Source organism: Equus przewalskii, chromosome 30, assembly GCF_037783145.1.
Source record: "Equus przewalskii isolate Varuska chromosome 30, EquPr2, whole genome shotgun sequence".
NCBI classification, from domain to species: domain Eukaryota; kingdom Metazoa; phylum Chordata; class Mammalia; order Perissodactyla; family Equidae; genus Equus; species Equus przewalskii.
Genome location: NC_091860.1, coordinates 7,763,677 through 7,782,357, shown reverse-complemented (window position 1 = coordinate 7,782,357; position 18,681 = coordinate 7,763,677). Strand labels below are relative to the sequence as shown.

Here is an 18,681-nt window from a genome sequence, read left to right as displayed (position 1 = left end):
GGGGGTGGGCCCAATATACTCGCAAGGGTCTTCGTAAGTGAAAGAGGGAGGCAGGCGTTTCAGAGTCGGAGCAGGAGCTGTGATGGCAGAAGCAGAGGACGGAATGATGTGGCCACGAACCAAAGAATGCTGGTGGCCTCTAGCAGTTGGCAAAGGCGAGGAAACAGATTCTCCCTAGACTGTCCAGAAATCGTGCACCCCTGCTTTAGGCTTCTAATTGTAACTTTGTTGTTTTAAGTCACTAGGTTTGTGGTAACTTGTTACAGCAGCAACAGCAAACTAACACAAGAGTCAGTTCAGGGAGCTGCATTTGTGACAAGTTCTGGGTGATTCTGGGGCAGAGGATTTTTGAGGAACACCGCATGATAAGAACAGCCTAACTACAGGCTTCCGGCAACAGGACAGAAGTGATCAACAGTCCATCCAGCTTTTCTTTTTAAAAGGAGGCCCACCTTTTAAATTTCCAAATATTCTGGTCTTTTATTTATGTAAAAAATATAGGTCACTGGTTTACCACGTGTATCAGTAATGATCATGCATAGTCATGAACAAAAGTGTAATTATGAACAAACATGGCGTATGGAGTCAGCTAGACCCAGGACCCCCACACCTCCGAGCTGTGTAACCTCAGGCAAGTTCCTTCACCTCCATGAGCTTCTGTTGTAAACCCACTTGTAAACTCTAGGATAATAACACCCCAAATATGCATATTTCAAAGGGCTTGGCACAGCAGCAGGAACATAACAAATGCTTAGGAAAACGAAATGTCCTTTCTGTTCTCCGTCTCACCCTCCCCTCCTTCCTTTCCCTCTTTCCTCAAGTATAACGACAAACACTGGTAAGATCCTAGGTATGTGAGTCCTCACGTAACAGTTCATGTGCAGTCTTTGTTTACGCAGAGCCCCCTAGACGATGTGTTAACGGCTTCCACTTCCCAAAGTGAGGTGCTAGGCCACCCAGCCAGAACTTACAACGCAGATGTTTAAAACTAGTTTTGTTACCCTTAACCCAGATCTCACCCTGTACAAAATATTTGCGATCGGAGATCAGACAAGATTTCTCAATAGAGTATGACTGATGTGCTGTGAACCGTCCCTCCACCAGATGGGAGCTTGATAATTGCTTCTTGCAGACGGCCTCTGATGTGTGCTTCAAAAACGTTCTGCAGGAAACTGCGTGGCTGAAACTTCCCACGGCGGCGGGGACATGTTTGTTTGGGAAGTGACCGCGCGCCCTCTAGTGGCGGATGAGAGGGGAGCGTTTCCTACGGGCCTGATGTGGGCCACAGAGGAGAGAGCTGCGCCCGGGGCTGTCTTAAATCCTCGGGGACAATCCTGCGGCCTGGAGGGGCCAGGAGAACTCAGCAGAAGGAGGTTGGAACTGTTTTTGCTTGAATCTAAGAGAACGGCTGTTGAGAGATGCCCAGTGAGATGGGGAGGACTCTGAAGGACCCACAAATAACTCCACAGAATGAGTGTGAGCAGGTGTGGGGGGGGGGAGGGGAGACAGGAATGGAGAATAAACTTTTTCTTATGCACCCCTTGAGTCTTGATTCTTCAATACGATGACTTTTTTTTTACTCACTGTAAAGGGAAAATTATATAAGATCATTAAGAGTTTTCAGAAAAAAATCACATTCTGAAAAGTTTTCTAATTTCTGAAGGAATGTAAATCCTGTTTTATACCCTTTGAACCATATAGAAATCATTTGTTCACATTTTTGTACACACATTTGTAGATCCTTTTCCTTTCCTCAGTAGGAAACAGCTTAAGTGTTTCTTTCTAACTATAACAGTAATTTATGCTCACTGTAAAAACAATTTACCAAGTACAGAAAAGTCTAAATAAAACGTAAAAGTCACCTATAATCCCAAGAATCATTGTTAAATACTGGTAACTTCTTGGAACATGTTCTTACAGACTTTCAAATTCATAATTCTCAGAGTTGGAAAAATATGTTTGGAGACAATGTACATTGGTGTCCCTCTGAAGGACAGAAATAGTTTCTGGGTTACAGCGCCGCTGGGCAGCCTGTTTCAATACTTCTGTGATTGCAAGTTCATTTTCTCACAATTCCCTCCACACAGGAGATGGACTTTGGGCTCAGTCCCTCTGTGTTCAAACTATGGCTCTGCCGTTCACTACTTTGACCTTGGGTAAGCCATTTAACTTCCCCAGTCCTCATTTTTCTCATCTGTAAAATGAGGGTAATAATAGCAGATACTTTATCAGTTTTTGAAGCATTTAATGAGATGATAAATATAATTAGCATGGTGTCTGGCTTACAGTAAACTCTCAATAAATGCTGGCTTTTACAACACTTCTAGGCTGTGTCCTCTGTCGGCCTTCTGGATTTCTACAAAATAAATTCAATCCCTCTTCCATGTGAGGCCTTTAAGTATCTGAAGATTTCCCTCATGCTTTTTTTTTTTTTTTTTTTTTTTGAGGAAGATTAGCCCTGAGCTAACATCTGCTGCCAAACCCCCATGCCCTGCCTCTGGCAACCATCAATCTGTTCTTTGTATTTATGAGTTAGGTTTTTGTTTTGTTTTGTTTTGTGAGTCCACATGTAAGTGAGATCATACAGTATTTGTCTTTCTCTGTCTGACTTATTTCGTTTAGCATAATGCTCTCAAGGTCTATCCACGTTGTTGCGCATGGCCAGATTTCATTCTTTTTTATGGCTGAATCATATTCCATTGTATATATATGCCACATTTTCTTTATCTATCGGTGGACACATAGGTTACTTCCATGTCTTGGCTATTGTAAATAATGCTGCAATGAACACGAGGGTGCACGTATCTTTTCAAGCTAGTGTTTTTGTTTCCCTTGGCTGGCTCGTATGGTAGTTCTATTTTCAATTTTTTGAGGAACATCTGAATTGCTTTCCGTAGTGGCTGTAGCATACTCCTCCCTCTACTTAGTTTCACAGATGGACTCTTTAACAACCTGTTCCATAATTTTTCCAGGATTTGAGGGTAAGCTCATTGGTTTTAAATTTCTGGAATCTTTCTCCTCTTGAAAAAAAACTTAGAGTATTTGCCTCCATTAAGTACTTTTCAAACCTCTCTGAGTTTTCAGAGCTTATTATTACATGTTTGGCAACACACCAGTGAATTCTTTTAGGACTCTGGGGTGATATTTATCAGGGACTGATCATCTGAACTTTCAAGTGTGGCTCTCTGACTTCCATCCTCATCTGCCAGGGCTTCCATTTCTATTAATGAATCCACCTGCATTCTCCAGGACAAAGACAGAGACAAAATATGTACAATATATTTCATTCATGGTTTCTTTATTTACTTATATTTATATTTAGGTGTGAATATGCCATTTTATATGTCATATTGTTAGCATATCAAATTTTTAAACGTATACATTGGCTTGCTTACGAGACGGCTTAACAAATACTATATGATCCTGGTGATAAAGATTATAATGATGGTGAATTCATGAGAAACATTAAACTGCAGCAGTTTAACTTGCCAGGTTTCTTTTCTCTAGAGCTCCATCCTCTTGTTCCTCATGATCTTTCTAGCAATAGAAATTTTAAAAATATAACTTTTTGTCCCTTGAATAACAAACTAATTTTGCAGAAACTAGATTTCGTAGTCTTAACTGAGCTTGCTTATACTTCTATAATTTTGGCTTCTAGAAATGAGTGTCATTCTCTCAATTGCATGGATTCTAATTTTTGTAATATATCTTGTCTCCTTAATTAAATGGAAATAATCCTTAAAGATATTCTCAACATTTCCTTATTCAAATTCTATTTTACACATTGAAAACAATTAATATGGACCATCCTTTCTCCTCATTTCCTTAAGAGAAAAGTAGTATCTCTCTGTTGATTCCATCAGGGTATAATAAAGCATACTGTATTTCTCAGATCCTAGAATGCATTGATTGTAACAGATTGCAGAGGAAAATAACACATTAAATATATACATTGATTTTCTAGTTCATTCTGTCTTTGTGTGCTGCCTTGCTAGCGTACTCTGTGCCACAGATCCTATGGCAGAAAATGCCACTCTCAGCTCCTCAGTTTATATGGTACAGGTACAAGTCACACAAATAGACTAAACCAATCTCTCTCTTCTCCTTTTTTCCTCCTCCTGCTTCTCCCTCTCCTTTCTCTGCCTCTCTCTCTGCCTCTCTCTCTCTTTCTCTCCCTCTGTCTCATTCTCTCAATTCAAATTGTCAACAGGAGAGACTCTGGCAGGCCCCCTCTGAGTTAAGTGCCCACCCAGTCCCATAATCATGCACGATGCCAAAAGGCCTCCTTGTGAATTGTAAGGGGTAGGCTGGTAGGGGCACTTAATTTGGGAATGGGGCAGACATTCCAGAAACCATCTGCTATGAGAGCAGAGTGATCTGCACTTTCTTGATGCGCTCTCTCTCTCTCTCTATATATATTTTGTGTGTGTGTATGTGTGAGAAGGATTGGTCCTGAGCTAGCATCTGTTGCCAATCCTCCTCTTTTTGCTGAGGAAGATTGTCGCTGAGCTAACATCTGTGCCAATCTTCCTCTATTTTGTATGTGGGATGCCATGACAGCATGGCTTCATGAGTGGTGTGTAGATCCGTGCCCAGGATCCATACCTGCGAATTCCAGGCCGCCGAGGTGGAGCACGTGAACTTAACCACTATGCCACTGGGATGGCCCCCTGTGCGCAATATTTTTAATTGAATTGGACCAAGAAGAGAACTTTCAAGAGTTTAATTAATAATTCCTGCAATGATTTAATTTCGAGGTCAATGTCTTTTTGGACAGTTATATAACAGAAATACCAAATAAGCAACATTTAGTGCAGTTTTACTCAAGTCATCATTTTGCCACTCATCATCCTAAGTTATAACTAAATACTAATACAGTGATAAGTGAAAACCCATGTGTTTCTTAACAAAAAAATACTCAGAATTTTGGATGAACAAAAGTAAATTTCCTAGTTCTTGGAAAAAACCGAAAGCCTCAGAGTTTGTTAGGAAATTTGCAAGATTCTTGGCATTCAAATCGCTTTTACAAAGTAACACTAGGATGAGCCAAGTATAATTGAATCCGGAACATATGGATTAAATTCTCCCTTCAATACACATGGGTATAAAAATGAAGGGGAAGAGAAGTTGCCAAATGTGTTACCAAAACAAAACACTTTCAAAATAACTCGAGACAGTCAACAGACCCCAAACACAGCTGTGTTCTCTTGTGTCTAAAAATGCATTTTCCCTTCGATGTCTTGAGATGGTAATTTAATTCTTGCTGAGTGTCTGCAGCATATTGGGCACCTTAGCGAGCTCACCAAGGCTGAAGTAAGGGCTCCTTATTTGGGAACAAGGACTCTTAATTAAAATTAGCACAATTCTCTTCCTGGTTTTCCACTTCTATCTGAATAATTGTTTTTTAAATCTGTGCAGCAATGGGCATTGTTGTCAGTCCTGTTTCTGCAATGGATTTTTACGGCCTTAACCCACTTAATGGGAGTCCACTTCCTCGAGAAGGTAACTTTGATTTGGTTTTAACTAGAGAAGTGGTGGATGGCGAGAGAGGCGTGCCATGTTAAGAGACAGCCCCCCCGGGAAGAGAAAGGACCAACACCAGTTCTTAGACATACCGCGTTTGCTGTGCTGTTTATTGCTGTGGCGTGGTGATCCGAGCTTCGTTTATTAGTGTTGCCCTTTTCTTTAACTTTTGTAAGACTAGAGTTTTCTTAGTTAGTCTGGCAACTTTACGAGGTTGAGAATTTTCCCATCATTTCCACATTTGCCTTGTAAACAGTGAATTATACTTTGGGTCATATCACACCTGAGAATTATGTAGCTCTTCTGAGTTGCATGTTGGCAATATGAAGCCCACCCAGGCAGAGATTAGCCTTGTTAAAGCACCATTCTGGAAGGGGAGTTGCGTACTGTATTTACTCACCGTGGTCACCAGATTACCGATGGCAGCAGTGAGGGTCCATCCAGGCTAGATAAATTTCAATACTAATATCTCACGGTGTTCATTAGCTCTAGGATTTACAAAGGTAACAAAAGATAGGTTGATCATAAGTGATTCTTACATTAAATCATGTAGTAACAAGCATAATTTTTACTATACAAGAAACAAGCAGAAATTTACATATCTACCTGTATCTAGCAGGCAGTGGGACTGGGATATAAGTTTCCAGTTCTGTCTCACTAGGGAGCCACTGGAAACCCTTAGACAGTATGGCTAAGAGCAGAGTTTTTCCTCTAGACCAAAATCCTTTGCCTGCTTTTTTCTAAGTTTGGCTGATGCTTCTCTGAATGTTCCTTAGTGACTCTGTGTGGGGATGTTACTGCCTATGCGATTTCTCAAAAATTGCAGTTGACGTGGACTTTATCAGTGCTATTCCAACGCTGTCCCAAGGACACTGCTCTCTATAAAATGCTCTACCAAAATGTGTTTAAATAGTCATCTTACTCTGGAACAGTTCTCTCTTTGTATTGGAGGGGGCCTGTCCTCTGGTTGTTTAGAATCTGACTGCTCTGTTTTCTGCACAACCTGCTCCATTCTGTTGGGTTCTGCCCATCCTGGAGCAATGTAAATTGTGATCATGGGAAGAGTAACTTCTCGAACTGAAAGTAGATTTTTGCTCCCTCAACACTCTCCTTGCTCTACTTTTCACCCTTTGGGGAGGTTCAACTCAATAAATATTTATGAGGTGCCTGTTATGTCCCAGGCACTGGGCTAGGTGCCAGAGATATAAAGAGAAACAATACATGGTCCCTGCCTTCCAGAAGCATATGACCTAATGGGGACATTAGAGATGTACAATCAGTACAATGGAATAGAAGTACGCCGTAGCTGCGATCGGTGCACAGAGGAAGGACACTCACAGCGGGGGGGTGGGGGGCGAGGGGGCCTTTGGAGGGAGGTGTATCAGTTCTCCTATGGTTGTGTAACAAATAACAGCACCTAAAGTGATACACATTTATTCTCTTACAGTTCTGAAGGTCAGAAATCTGAAACAGCTTTTACTGACCAAAACCAAGGTGTCGGAAGGCTGCGCTAGGGGAGAATCCATCCTTGCCTTTGCCAGCTCCTAGAGCTGCATTCCCTGCCTCGTGGCCCCTTCCTCCCTCTCCAGGGACAGCGTCAGAGCATCTTCAAATCTCTCTCTCTGCTACATCTTCACATCACCTTTTCTCTGTGTTGTAAAATCCTCTACTTCCCTTTTATGTGATTGCATTTAGTGACCACCCAGATAATCAAGGATAATTTGCCCATCTCAAGATCCATAACTTAATCACATCTGCAAAGTCTTAGCACTTAGATACTCTGGGGGCCATATTCGGCTTACCACAGGAGGTAATATAAGGAAGCCGGGAAAGAGTATTTCTGATGGAAGGAACAGCATAAGAGGGCACAGTGGCATGACCCAGCACAGAGTGTGTGGGAACCATAAGTAGTTTAGCATTATTGGAGCATCAAATATGAGGCAGGCAATGCTTAGGCAGGAGAGAGGGGCCAGCTTACAGAGAATGACATGTGCCACGCTAAGTCATTTGGGTTTTATTTTGCAGGTTCTAAGGAGGTTTTGAAGCTTTTTGAGTAGGGCAATGATGTGGTCAGATTAGCAATTTAGAGAGCTCATTCTGGAGGATAGATTCAGGCAGTTAGATGTGAGTGAGAGAGAATGAGAGTTTGAAATGGGATAGGGATGAGGATGAGAAGATTTACTGAAAAAGAAAGTTCTTCAGGTAAAATTAATAGAAATAGTCACTAATTGGATGGTGGGGTGAGAGAGAGAGAGAGGAATCTGAGATGATCCCAAGCTTTTTGCCTAGGTAGAAAGTGGCACCGTTAAAGATGATAAGCACAAGAGGAAAAACTATGTCCAAGGAAGGAACATTGCATTTAGTTTGAACCTGTAAAATTTGAAGATAACCTGTGGGCAGGATTGGCTTACCGGGCTTATGACCTATGTAGTCGCTCACAGTCGCATACTTAGAGAAGCTTCATGCTTGTTTAGTACTCTGTTGTCGGCATCTTGAGTGTCTTAACCGTTTTTAAATAAGGGGCACTATATTTTTATTTTGCATTGGGTTTCGAAAATTGTTTAGTCAGTTCTGCCTGTGGGCTAAGAACTCAGTGTTAGAGGCACTGTCTTCAGCGAAAGTGCTGAACGTGGGTTTCCTGAGGCAGAAATGTGGATTCATAGCCTCTCCTGGGTATAGCACTATCAGTTGTACTCATTCCCAATTAACCATTTCAAGCTCGAAAGTATGTGCCTTAAGAGAAAGTCATATATCCTAAATTTTAAAGGGATCTTGAATCAAAACTCAATGAATAAAAAAGGTCCTGTTTTAGGCTCTCTCTTCTCCACTAGGCTCAGCTCTGGGGCTGATGGAAGTTAAATACTGGAGCCTGAAGGATTTCGTATGAGTAAATTTGGTGAACAGAAGAGCTAATTCTCAGGAAGTTTGTTAATTCCTCTGGCTAACTAAATACTTATGACATCTGCCTAGATGACAGTAGAGCAGAAATTAGCATTCACAGGAGACAGACATAGATTTACTTTGGTGTGAACTGGAAAGCTCCTAGAATCAGAGGAAGTGGCAGTTCCCCCTTCTCTGCCTCCATCCCCAGCTGTTGGCCTCCCACCCTCCTCACCACTTCCCCTAGTTGGGTGGATCCAGTTCATCTTCCTTTGCAAAGTCAGTCTCTTCCACATTCTCAGAGTAAGTCCTAGCATGTGAGACGCCCCTGCCTTAAAAGGTAGCTGCCTAAATATGTTGCCCCATTTTTGCTTTACCTGGATACTAAAAAGCCTCTTTTTCCTGGCTTCCAGATCTCAGGTTCCTGGTTTTAGTTTTGATCCCGCCTTAATTATCTGGATTTACTCCTTTGCCTTCTGGATGTGCTCCAGCCCGCTGCACTTGGATGCTCCACTTTGTGGTTTGAATTAGATGACACTAAGGAGGCAGACAGAGACCCGTGAGAGCAGAATCTTCATGTGGCCACCATGTTTCAGGCCCCACCTACAGCCTTCCAGGTCCAGAAACTCTATTTTGAGAGTGAACTCAATCTCAAAATTTACAGATACATAAACCAGAAAGAAAATTTATTTAAACAGTAGGGGCATGAGAAAGAAGTAACCAATTCCTTTCTAGAGATAGAAATCCTAGCATCATCTGATTCCTTTTGGGTATCAAGATACGTAGGACACTAAATTATTTTTTAGAAAGTTGTTTAGAGCAATGAGAGAAAGATTTTCTTGAGCGATAGTTTATAGAGGATATCGTGAAGCTGAAGATCTACCCTCGAACCATGTAAGAGTAACTAAAAGAGGGAATCTGCCAGATTCAGGAAATTTCTTCCCTGAACAGTTGGCAGAAACAGCACCACAGGTTCCCTAAACCAGTTAGTTTTCCTCCTCGACACGCAGGAAGGCTGCTTTTCCCACAGGCCTTGCATCTAGGTGGAGCCACGTGACTGGTTCTGGTTAATGGGATAGAAACAAAAATGATGTGGGCCACTTCCAGGCCCGGCCCCTAAACCTCCCACTCCCACACTGGCTCTCTCTTCCCATGTCATCCTCTGGCAGGATGCAGAGGTCTTGCGGTGGAAGTGCTGTTGGGAAGCCTGGCTTTATGACTGACTAGGTGGGGACACACCCCTCGCTGTCAATGGACTCCCAACGTGAGAGGAAAATAAATCTCTGCTGTGTTTAGTCACGGAGATTTCAAGGTTGTTTGTTATAGCAGTTAACCTAGCTTGACTAATACAGAAAATATCCAATAAACTCCACTAAACATTTACTTTTGGGTATCCCCTGCGAAGACTGTAAAAACAATTTCCATTTTATGAATATGCACTTTTTTTAGATAAAGTAAAATGCAATTGAATCATTTTACACTTTAGCCAATTTCCCACTTATTTACTACTAATACAACTGGTTAAGATGAGGCTTGTGCTTATTGAGACTACTCTCTAGTCACTCACTGGGAATCTCTGCTCTGGAATCATCTCAGCAATCTGGCCCCCGGAGACTGGGCCAGTTCTCCAGAAAGCTGATCTTATCTACTAAATGCTTCAAGATTTTTTCCAAAATTGAAAAAAGTCTTTTAAGTAACTTCTTTTTGAAATTAAATACAATACACATTTTTTAAGGAACAGAAAATATAAAAACTTAAAAGAAAATAAAAATCATTCATAACTCCACAACGCAACATTTTGGGGATATTCTTCTTTCTCCTTCTATATACATGTATGCATACCAATGGATATATTTACTGGGGATACGTTCTGAAAAATATGTTGTTAGGCAATTTCGTCTTGTGTAAACATCATAGAATGTACTTACACAAACCTAGATGATATAATCTGTTACACATCAGGTTATATGGTACTAATCTCATGTGACCACCATCATATATGAGGTCCTTCATTGACCGAAACATTGTTATGCGGCACATGACTATATTTATACGTGTGTGTGTGTGTGTGTGTGTATTACATATATACATATACATATACACACATACAGTGACTGTGCATCATGTGCATTGTGTGTAGTTTCTTTTTTTTAATAAAATGGGCTCTTACTATTTTTTTATAATCTGTTTTCCTCACTACGACTACCCTGAATATTGTGGATTGCGGATATCTTTCCCTACATTGAACATAGCTCTATATCACACTTTTTCAAGGCTGAATAATGTTTTATTATATGTCTCTGTCGCTTATTACAATTAATATTTGTGGCATAAAAGCAGACACATGGGGCCGGCCCGGCGGCGTAGCAGTTAAGTTTGCGTGCTGGGCTTCATTTAGGATCCCGGGCACGGACCTGCGTGCCGCTTACCAAGCCACGCTGTGGCAGGCGTCCCACAGGTAAAGTGGAGGATGATGGGCATGGATGTTAGCTCAGGGCCAATCTTCCTCAGCAAAAGGAGGAGGTTTGGTGGCAGATGTTAGTTCAGGGCTGATCTTCCTCAAAAAAACCCCAAAACCCAAAAACAGACACATAGATCAAAGGAACAGAATGGAGAGCCAAGAAATAAAACCACACATATACAGTCAATTAATTTATGACAAAGGAGCCAAGAATATACAACAGGGAAAGGACAGTCTTTTCCAAAAATGGTGTTGGGAAAACTGGACAGCCACATGCAACAGAATGTCATATCCAAAATGAACTCATATCATATCCAAAAATGAACTCAAAATGGATGAAAGACTTGAATGAAGACCTGAAACCATAAAACTCCTGGGCAGTAAAACTTACATACGCAGTAAGCTTCTGGACGTTGGTTTTGGTGATGATTTTTTGGCTCTGACACCAAAAGCAAAGGCAACAAAAGCAAAATAAACAAGTGGGACTACATCAAACTAAAATGTTTCTGCACAGCAAGGAAACCATCAACAAAATGAAAAGGCAATCTGCAGAATGAGAGAAAATATTTTCAAATCATATATCTGATAACGGGTTAATATCCAAAATATATAAAGAACTCATACAACTCAATAGCAAAAAAACCAAACAATCCAATTAAGAAATGGGCAGAGGAGCTGAAGAGAAGGGAACCCTTGTGCACTGTTGGTGGGAAATTGGTGTAGCAAGTATGGAAAACAGTATGGAGGTTCCTCAAAAAATTAAAAATAGAACTACTATATGATCTAGCAATTTCACTTCTGAGTATTTATCTGAAGAAAACAAAAATATTAACTTGAAAAGATACATGCACCCCATGTTCACTGCAGCATTATTTACAATAGCCAAAATATAAAAACAATCTAAGTTTCCATTGATAAATGAATGGATAAAGAAAATGTGGTATATATTTGTAATGGAATATTATTCAGCCATAAAAGAGAATGAAATCTTGAGACATGTGAGACAACATGGATGAACCTTAAGGGCATTATGCTGAGTGAAATGTCAGACAGAGAAAAATAAGTACTGTATGATCTCACTTACATGTGAAATCTAAAAACAACACAGACAAAAACTGGGCTCATAGATACAGAGAACACATTGGTGGTTGCCAGAGGTGGGGGTTGGGAGTGGGTTAAATGGGTAAAGGAGATGAAAAGGTACAAACTTCCGGTTATAAAATAAGTCATGGGGACGTAATGTACAGCATGGTGACTATAGTTAACAATACTGCATCATATATTTGAAAGTTTCTAAGAAAGTAGATCTCAAAAAGTTCTTATCATAAGAAAAAAAAATTCGTAACTATGTATGGTGACAGATGTGAACTATTGAGACATTGTGGTGATCATTTCACAGTATGTACAAATATTGAATCATTAAGTCATATACCTGAAACGAATACAACGTTATATGTCAATTATATCTAAATTAAAAAAAGAAGCTCACAGGGGCTGGCCCCGTGGCCAAGTGGTTAAGTTTGTGCACTGTGCTTCGGTGGCCCAGGGTTTCACGAGCTTGGATCCTGGGCGCGGACATGGCACTGCTCGTCAGGCCACGCTGAGGTAGAGTCCCACATGACACAACTAGAAGGACCCACAACTTCAATATACAACTATGTACTGGGGGAGGGCTTTGGGGAGAATGAAAAAAAAAAAGAAGATTGGCAACAGATGTTAGCTTAGGTGCCAATCTTTAAAAAAAAACAAGCTCACGATAAATGAATAAACACCACCAAAAAAACAGTCTCCAGAACCAATTTAACATTTATACCATGTTTTTGGTTTGTTTCTGTTTTGCTATTACAAGCCACACCACACTGAACATCTTCGCATCATTTCATCTTTGCATAATTGTGGAATTATCTTCTAGTGACAAATTCCTAAAGGTGAGAACAATGTATCAAAGGATATGCTCATTTTATATTTTGATAGATACTGCCAAACTACCCCATAAAAAAGTAACAGTTTGTAGTATCACCTATATTTTATGGGACTGTTCCTTTTACATATATTTGCCAACAATGGGTTTTATCCAAAGTGTTTATCGTGACAAATCTGATGGGGAAATGCTATCCTGACTTCACTTGCACTTCTTTGATCTTCAGGGAGACTCAACATATTCTCATATTTTTGTTGGTAAATTTCCTTTTCACGTCCTTTGCCCGTATTTCTCTTGGTCTGTCTATCTTATCAGTTTGAAGAGCTCTTTGTACAGAAGAGAGAGTGACCCTTTGTCCCTCATATCTGTTGCAGATATTTTTTAACTTTGCGGGGTTTGTTCCATATTGAAGATGTTATGTAGACAAATATAGCTATCATTTTCTTGGGCTTCTGAATATCATGTGATGCTTTCAACCTCAACTCTATATTTTCTTCTCATTTTTTATGTTTTTATGTTTTTACATACAATTTAATTTCTTTGAAATTTATTCTGGTATAAAGTAAGGATACTAGCTTGATTTTGCCCAGAAATCATCACTAATTAATGTTACTACCATTTATTGAGTGTTTACCTGGGCACTGTTCTAAATGCTTTGAATGAAATAACTCATTCAATCCTCATAACAACCCTATGAGAGGCATTATCATTATCTTCATTTTAGATATGAAGAAACTGAGGCAAAATGAGGTTAGTAACTGGCTCACTTCCAGTAAGAGAAGAGCCCTGACCGAGTCTATCCCCAGGGCTCTCGTGGTCGATCTCCATCTCTCTAGTGCCAAAGCCAGTTTTCAAAAAATTATATACATATTGTTCTTTTTCTGATTACAAAAGTAATATATTTCAATTATAGAAAATCCAGAAAATAGTAAAAATGCACAAAGACAAAAACTAAAATCATCTTTAATCTTATTACCAGAGATAACTAGTATTAACTTTGGGTACACTGCAGGTCCTCATGGGTTTTTTTTTTTTTGTCTCTATAGATTTTTTCCTCAGTTTTGCAGAGTTATAACTGACATACTTCACTGTTTGAGTTTAAGGCACACGGCATAATGGTTTGACTTAAACATACTGTATTGTGAAATGATTACCATAATTAGTTTAGTTAGCGTCTGTCATCTTATACAGATACAATAAAAAGCAAAAGCAAAAAAAGAGAAAAAAATTTTTTCCTCGTGATGAGAACTCTTACTATTTACTCTTAACAACTTTCATACATATCACGCAGCCGTGTTGCCTATAGTCATCATGTTGTACATTCCTTATAGTTTTTTAACACACATATATACACATATCTACTTAAGCACTTATGCTTAATGCTTTATTCGGAACATTTCCCCAAGCGTTGTGTTCATCTACAAGATTTATAAGTTATAAATTATAACATAAACTTATAAATTATTGTTATAAAATGTAACAAACTAGTTTCTAAATGTTAGGTATTTAGGTTTTATCTTTTTAAGTTTCCACTTGTGACACTGTGATGAGCACAAGTAGCCTTGCAAGTACATTCTTGCACATCCATCCTTGATTATGTTCAAGGCTTGAGACTGCTAGATCAAAGGGCTCATACACTGTAGAATCTCTTTACACAAATTTCCAAATTGCCTTCCAGAAAGTTTTACTATTTTATATTCTCAGCACTAGTGTATGAGGGTATGACAATTTCTTCAACATTTTTTAGTTGTTTCTATGATTATTAACACGATTGATCATTTTGATTTCTCGCTTCTTTTATGAATTGCCTTTTATATATTTTTTTTGTTCCTGTTGGAATATATTCTCTTACTACTAACATTTTAATGTACTTTAACATATACTATATACTGTTACTTGTCTATTCCTAATTCTCTATATGACTGATTAATATTACTTATCCTTTGACTCTGGCATATAGCAATGCTTTTTTCCAGTTTGTCCATTTGCCTGTTGAATTTTGTATTGGGAAGGAAGTTTAATAATTTTATTTAGTCAAATCTATCATCTGTTTCCTTTATAATTTCTTCTTTTTATTTCTGAATTCAGAAAAAAACAAAAACTTCAAACAAAGGGAATGAATAATAGTACAAATATTTCTGGGAAAAAAATCCAAAAGTCAACTCAAGGAGTTGTACCAGAATTCTGATCAAAACACAAAGAGATAGAAATTATCAGCAAATTACCATTGAAAAGATAAGAGGATCGATGCATAGTGAGTGGAGAGGCAGCTCAGTATTCCCAGGCGGGGAGGTGGGAGGGAGCACCAGGGCTGAACCCCCCAGAGGCTCCATGTCTCTGCAGCTGGCCACAGTCCGGGCAGATCAGAGTGGCCAGGCACTAGCTGAGGGCAGACGAGCTTTCCCTGATTTTGATGGGTGACAGTGCTCCATGGGGACATGGTCTGCCCTTTACCTTGTCTTATTGAGACCAGCCTGCCAAAGCCTAAATTTTTGTCTCCAGGGCCAGGGCAGTTTTCCAGGGGTAGAGATGTGAAAGGTTCCTCCTGGCTACACTGACTGAGCTATATCACAGGGCAACTGGGAGAGAGAGACAAGGGTATTGATAGCATTTTAGAATTCGTCATCAATTTTGACCCTCTCTAATTTTACTTTCATTACCTTAAAATTCGGGAGGCATCTTTCTGCCTACTCTATTTTTTTAAATTATGGAAGTTGGGAAGTATAGATAAGCATGAAGATGTACCAATTACCAAAAACATTTTATAACTTCCCTATTTGCTGACTCTACTACTCTGACCAGCTTGACGTCATCTGCCTTATTCCTTCAATTCCTCTCATTTTTTTAAACTTTTTATGGAGATTATGATAGTTTACAACCTTGCGAAATTTCATTTGTACGTTATTATTTGTCAGTCGTGTTGTAGGTGCACCACTTCACTCTTTGTGCCCACGCCCGCTCCCCCTTTCCCCTGGTCACCACTAACCCGTTCCTTTTGTCTACATGTTTAACTTTCACATATGAGTGGAGTCATACAGAGATTGTCTTTCTCTGTCTGGCTTATTTCACTTAACATAATACCCTCAAGGTCCATCCATGTTGTTGTGAATGGGACGATTTTATCCTTTTTATGGCTGAGTAGTAGTCCACTGTATATATATACCTTATCTTCTTTATCCAATCATCAGTTGATGGGCACTTATCTTGCTTACACATCTTTGCTATTGTAAATAATGCTGCAATGAACATAGGGGTGCATGGGACTTTTGGAATTTCTGATTTCAAGTTATTTGGATAGATACCCAGTAGTGGGATGGCTGGGTCATATGGTGTTTTAATTTTTTGAGAAATCTCCATACTGTTTTCCATAGTGGCTGCACCAGTTTGCATTCCCACCAGCAGTGCATGAGGGTTCCTTTTTCTCCACAACCTCTCCAACATTTGTTACTTTTTGTTTGGTTATTTTTGCCATTCTAACGGGTGTAAGGTGATATCTTAGTGTAGTTTTGATTCGCATTTCCATGATGATCAGTGATGACGAGCATCTTTTCATGTGCCTATTGGCCATCCGTATATCTTCTTTGGAGAAATGTCTGTTCATGTTCCCTGCCCATTTCTTGATCAGGTTGTTTGATTTTTTGTTGTTGAGTTGTGTGAGTTCTTTATATAGTGTGGAGATTAACCCTTTGTCCAATATATGATTTGCAAATATTTTTTCCCAATTGGTGGGTTGTTTTTTTGTTTCAATTCCTTTCATTTTGAAGAAAGGAGAAAAGTACAAAAATAAAGACTATAAAGAAATGTAAAGAAAAGTCGTCAGAAATCAGGGCCAAAAGAAGATAAGTCATCAAAAGCTGTAAAATGCCACTTTTCTCCTCTTGCATCGTCAACCCCTGCCCTCTCCAACACTCCAACCCTCCTGATAACCTTTAGCACCAGTTGGGTATGTCTTTGTGATACTGAAGATGTGTAAAAAGGGCACAATGAACAGGGGTCAGGGTTCAGAATGAGAATGTGGATCTGTGCCTGATCCCACATGAGGGATCTTTAAGGAAAAAAGGCCTGTGAGGACCCAGGCCTCAGCAGATGGTGATGGGGGAGGAGCTGGCCTCCACAGCCTCCTCTCTCTCTGCACTCTGGCATCTCCAAACCTGTGCACTTCCCACAGCATCTTGTTTTCAGCTAGCTGCTATAAAACCACCCCTAAGAATTTCTCTGGTGATGGCTTAAGCATGTATTCTCCCTTTGGAGGTACTTTCAGGGTTAAAATATATCTATCACGACTCACTGGTGAGAGACATTGCGCAGTGGAGCCCGCTTAGTGCCTATAACCTCACTCACCTTGACAGCTTCTTTCTCCGGGAGGAAAAAAGATCTCAAAAAAATCACCACATAAAGTTTAAAGTCCAGCATGGTTGGTGCAAGGAGAATTAAACTTTATTTAAAAACCATGCCCAGAAATTGGGGCTTGGATATATAACATCTTCTGAATACGATATCCCAGTAGGAGTAAAGACAGTTTCCTGGTTATGTTGATGGGGAGAGGGAAATTAATTTGGGCAAAAACTAGGAGTTACGGAGGCTGTGGATTCTGAAAAGCAGAAAGTGCAAGATAACAGAGCTGTGAAGACTCTAGGATGTGGACTGATGGAAATTATGGGGTCTACTTTGTGGAGGTAAAAACAGAAAGAAAAAAGATGATGGAGAAATTTCTCTGGGAGAGTTCAAATGGATGGCTAGGTTATATTTACCTGAAGCCTAAGATTGGATGTTGGACTAAAAGGGAGGAGGAAAGGCTGAATCAAGGAGAGAGGTCAAGATCAGAGCAGGACCAGTACCTGGGGGGCTCCCATGCCTAAAAGTTTGCACTTATAGGAGAAGCCCAAACTTCTTCACACAGCGGGCCAGGGCCTTCACAACGTGATTTCCTCTCTCCTCACTGCTCTTCAGGTGCATCCACTTTTTCAAAGGCTTCTAGACACAACATGTGGCCATGCCTCATTGTCTCTGCATAATCCATTCCCCTGCCTAAAATGCTCTTCCTGTGCTGGCTGTCTGAACATCTAAGCATGCTTCAGGAGTTAACCAAAATATCACTGCCCCTGACAGGCCTCCCTGATGTCACCACTCTCCAGGCGTTCTCCCCCAGCTCTGTTTCTGAAATAGTGGGTGTGTGGATCGGTTAATATTTATCACTCTTTATTATGTTCTTTCTTTGATATGAGCTCCTCAATGACAAGGGGCACATACTCTTTATCTTTGTATCCAGCCTCTGATATAATGCCTAGAAAGCGGTGGGTGTCAATATATTCTCAATAAATGAGGGGAGGGGAACAGAAAGATTCCAGAAGACAAAGGAGAATATTTTGTGACTTGATTTGAGGAAAATTATGACACATACCTTTGATTTAATTTTCTTTTCCTCTTCTTCAAGGTGGTGATAGAAAGAAGTCATTTAAGAGAAGGATTGGCGAATTGGGTGACTCTTTGCTTTGAGAGGGAGGACGCCTCCGTTGCTGGCACCCATGGTACAAAAAGCATTGCGAGTCTGGGCATGGCTTCCCTGTGAATATCTTGCCTCAATGCCAAAGGCTCTCCTGCCCCCACAAAGGCAGGCAGGGTGGACCATTCCCAGGAGCAGACCAGCTTGCACATTCCTGACAAGTAGCCCTGGCGTGTAGACAATAACTCTAGCTCTAAATTAGTGGTTCTGAACCAGAGGAGATTTTGCTCCTTCCTCCAAGAGATACATGGCAATGTCCGGAGATATTTTTGGTTATCATAACCAGTGTGTGTGTGTGGGGGTGCTACTGGCATCTAGTGGGTAGAGGCCAGGGATGCTGCTAAACATCCTACAATGCACAAGACAGCCCCCCCCCAACAACAAAGATTTATC

General features: G+C 40.2%; 1 long non-coding RNA gene across 2 annotated transcripts in view; it reads right to left on the bottom strand.

The window, feature by feature from the left end:
• Positions 1-453: 453 nt before the first annotated feature.
• LOC103548247 (uncharacterized) overlaps positions 454-18,681 on the bottom strand; it is a 37,895-nt gene continuing 19,667 nt past the window's right edge. For both annotated transcript variants that reach the window (XR_011535137.1, XR_011535138.1), the window contains exons 6-8: positions 8,781-8,940; positions 5,924-6,011; positions 454-1,583 (exon numbers count right to left, since the gene is read on the bottom strand). This is a non-coding gene — a long non-coding RNA (uncharacterized lncRNA). The remainder of the gene's footprint in view (positions 1,584-5,923; positions 6,012-8,780; positions 8,941-18,681) is intronic.